Source organism: Nannospalax galili, unplaced genomic scaffold (genome assembly GCF_000622305.1).
Source record: "Nannospalax galili isolate Female #2095 unplaced genomic scaffold, S.galili_v1.0 scaffold386, whole genome shotgun sequence".
Taxonomy (NCBI): Eukaryota; Metazoa; Chordata; class Mammalia; order Rodentia; family Spalacidae; genus Nannospalax; species Nannospalax galili.
Genome location: NW_008356676.1, coordinates 1,741,545 through 1,746,034, shown reverse-complemented (window position 1 = coordinate 1,746,034; position 4,490 = coordinate 1,741,545).

Here is a 4,490-nt window from a genome sequence, read left to right as displayed (position 1 = left end):
GCAGACTGACCTCAACCTCACAGAGCTCTGCCTGCCTCTACCACCCGAGTGCTGGGATATTAAAGATGTGTCACCACGTCTGGCCTGAATTTTTTGAGTGTATATAAGTATAAATTTTAATAGACCTTGAAAGAGTTTACAATGAACTATTCCCCAAGTGTTTAAATTTTTTATATTGTATGTGTATGAGTGTTTTGCCAGCATGTATGTAAGGGCACCCATTTTGTGCAGTGCCCACAGAGGACAGAAGAAGGCATCAGATCACCTGGAGCTACAGTACGGATGGTTGTTAGCTGCCACATGGGTGCTGGAACTAAACCTGGGTCTTCTGGAAGAGCAGCCAGTGATTTTAACTGCTGAGCCATCTCTTCAGCCCCCTAAATTTTCTTTTTTTTTTTTTAGGTTTTCAAGAAGAAGCATTTCATTATAGCTTTAACACATTCAGTAACACATTCCAGAGCAAGGATACAGCTCTTTCAAAAGTGGCTGTAAATTTTGAGGTTCACAGTTGAATTCATACAGTTATACAATATTGAACTCAGTATAAACTATATAAGGTATAAAATTGAATGAGTTTTTAACCTTTAAAAAAGATCTTCATTTCATTTTAAAATATACTATTTCTCACAGAAAGACTCATTGTTCTTGCTTATAACACTGAGATGATGGCACATGCATCTCTAATCTGTATGTTTCTGATTATTACTGTCATAATCTGTTGCACTCGGATCCTTGGCACCTGTGTATGTGTATAAAGTCATTGGGTAGATTTCAATGGTAATGTTTATCACATCTACTAATTAAGATGACATAAATTTCCATGCTTCCTACTTAAATATAGTACATTTTAAAAAATTTTTTATTTTTTTCTGTGTATATATCACACAGAACATCCCAAATCACCTTATTCAACTATACACCCACTTCCCAGGTGGCATCCTCCCTTAGCCTCCCTTCCTCCGCTAGAACCCTTATACTCTGTTATCCCTGCTACTGTCTCCTGTGTGATCGGCACCCCCAGCCATTCCCCACTACTTGTCCATCTAGTGAATCTAGTCAGCCTATCTAAAGGTCTTTGTTTTAGGAAGGTCAGCTGTTCCTCATCTAGCAGCAATCGGTTGTCAATATTCCTTTAGATAAGATTGGGATCTGCTGTTCATTTTCCCAGTTTTATGCTGGGAGTTCCTTGAAGCCCCCTAAATTTTTTAAAGAATGTATTACCATTGTAAAGAGGAAATTATGCTCAGTAGTAGTGAAGAAGTAGTGTTTAAAACAATTAGAAAGTGAGTGTGATTCCTGTGTACTATATCAAAGAAGCAGATAACTGCATCTCACACCAACTCTGTTGCTATTCCTAATTTTCTTTTTTAAAAAAAAATATTTTTATTTTAGTGTAAGTGTATTGCCTGTGTGTGTGTAATTGCCCCTGTGTCATGGAATGCCCGAAGTCAGAAGAAGGTGTTGGATTCCACAGGCTAACAACCATCCACCATGTGGGTGCCTAGAATGGAACCCAGGTCTTTTACAAGAGCAGCCAGTATTCGTAATCACTGAATTGTCTCTCCAGTTCCAGCTATTCCTAATTTCTGTGTGACAAACTCTGGCTTAGAGAAGTGAAATTTCTTGCCTGCTCTGTACAGGGTTAATGCTCAGAATTTTCAGGCTTCAAAACTCGTATTATGCTTATTACACTGTATCATTGCGTCTTAGAAAATAAATGACAAAATCACCAGTAATAACGTATAAAGACAATTACTTCCATGTTGGAGTACTTCTGTTTCTTTTCTCTTTAGCTTCATAATTTACATGGTTGACATTTTTCTTATTTTGTAAAATTTTGTCAAAAACAATTTTTTAAATCATTACACTGACCGTTGGGCTGTCCAAGTAATCTTACTGTTCCTTGCTCCTGATTCTGGCTGTTACATATTTGGCTTTTTTTGTTTGTTTGTTTGTTTGTTTTTAGCTTTAGGTTGGTACAGCCAATAATCTTGACTGGGTGATAATTTTAAATAGGTCATAGGAGGAGGATGATATGTAAAAAGAGGCAAAGTATTTGTCATCTCATTTGAGCTATCATTCCCCTCTCTTCCTGGTCCTCCTTTCATAATCGACTTACCAGAACTGGCAGCAATAGAAGCTGGTGAGTGCATAGTCTCCATGCTTCTCAGACCCTGGTGTGAAGAGAGGTTACAGAAAAGGCAGATCTCTCCACTCTTGGCTGCTTTTCCCTTTTTTGTCCTTTCTGATTTAGTCTATATAAAATGAAGCTCATCTTGCCCCAGCAAACATCTGCTTCCTTCTAGATATTTTGTAACACATTGTTCAGTCATTCAGGTTTTTGATACTTTTGAGCAAATGCTTAGCTAATTTGCTCTCTTCCTCTTGTCCCTGACTTCCTTCTCCAGTAGAGATGGAGGTGGGGAATGATACAGGAGAGGAGGGAGAGATGACAGGAGTAAGGGAAACAGTCCAACACTCATGGGGCATGGAGGAGAAAGTTAAAGTGTTAAGTGCCTTGTAACCCTACACTCCATAGCCATTAATCTGTTAAGGCCCCCTTTGCCTCTTGGTGATTTTGAGTCATATATACTGTTATAATGACTTTTATTTCTATGAGTGCATTCTGCTGAATGTAGCTGAAGGAAGATGGCTTAGTAATATCCAGATGATAGGAGTTACAGAGTCCTATGAGTCCCATTTCATGAACAGTCTGTAAAGTGAGAACAGCACATCCAATCAGCTCGCTTTTGACTTCCATTTTCACTTGTATGATGGATGATGTGTTCTAACTAATCAACTCTCCCATTGGAAATAACTGACCTTTCTGGATAAAATATTAAAAATCTTCATAAATGTTATCGATGGGCTAGTGTGAAAGCAAAGACTGTGTATGCCAAAAATGTAATGAAGGTAGAAATGCATTGCTATAAATGGCACTAAAGCTGATTTTGGCCTTAAGGGTTTTGCTGAACCCATTGAACTAGGAACTTTGGGTTTTATTGAATAAGAGAGTATGTAAAAGAAGTCAAGTGTGTTCTCCAGAGAACTAGAACTTGTGAGAGTGTCTTATCTGTGTGTGAGAGAGACTGGTGGGTTTTTAAGGTGTTAACTCATGTGGCGCAAAGGCAGGCAAGCAAAACTAAAGATCCAGGGGATAGCTGAGCTGCACTTTGAATCTGGAGAAAAATCTGGAAGCAAAATTTTCTCACCTTGCAAGATCTCAGTCTGTCTTCTCCTGAAGCCCTTGGACTTATTGAGAGGCCCATCCACATTATAGAGAGTCATCTTTGCTCAAAGACTGCATATTTAAATGTTCATCTTACCTAAAAACACCTTCATGTCAGGCATGTTTGGCAAAATAAATAGTGCTAAATTGATAGTTAAAATTAGCTGTCATTTCAAGCTTTAGGGTCTAGCCAAAGATTGCAGTTACACGTGGCAGTAAGAAGTTCTGGTGTGCTGTTGTCTATTAAGGCAACTATAGAGTGGTTATGTACTGTTGAAACAAAAAAGCCAGAAGAAATGATTCATTTACTCAAAAAAGCCAGAAAAATTGATTCTGAATGTTTTCACCATAAAGATGTTTTAATAGGCAAATTTACCCAGATTTAAACAGTATACAATGTGTACATTGATGTATGCATTTGTGGGGTAAATTATGTGTCATGCCTAGAATCCCAACACTTGGAGTTAACCATTGAAAAGATAAAAATGGAAAAGTTTAAATTTTTAAGGAAAAAAATTACAAAACCTAAACGTGGAAAAGAAGGAATTGGAACTAGCCCAGCGTCTTGGCAAATGTTGGTATTAGACAAAATAGGAGGCAGCTGTGTTTGGTATTTTTAAAGATTTAGAGGAAAACTAAAATATGAGCAGAAAACAAGTTCATATCTACCAAGATAACTAAAATAATATGGATGATATCAAGTGTTGACAATGACATGAAGAAACTGGGACCCATAGATACTGCTCTAGTTGGTATGGATTTAAAATGATGTGACCACTTTAAAAATTCTTTGGCAGAGGGCCAGATGTGTACCTTTAATCCCAGCCCTCAGGAGGCAGAGGCAGGCAGATCTCTGCGAGATCAAGACCACATAGTGTCTTCCAGGCTGGCTGGGACTATGGAGACCCTGTCAAAAACAACACATACAATCTTGGGCAGATCCTCAGGAAGTTCCATATATAAGTCCCTTGTGTCCTAAGAACTTCATTCCTATGGATATGCCCAGAAGAAATCTAAAATACATCTCCACAAAAACTTGTACATGAATGTGAATAGCATTATTTATGAGTCCCAGAGTACAAACAACCCAACTGTCAATTGATGAGTGCATAAAGAGAATGTGGCATATCTGTGCAATGTTATTTAACTTTTTTATTTTTTAATTTTTTGGTCTTTTTGAGACAGGGTTTCCCTGTTGCCCCAGCTGGCCTGGAACTCACTATGTAGACCAGGCTGGCCTCGAATGCACAGAGAACCACCT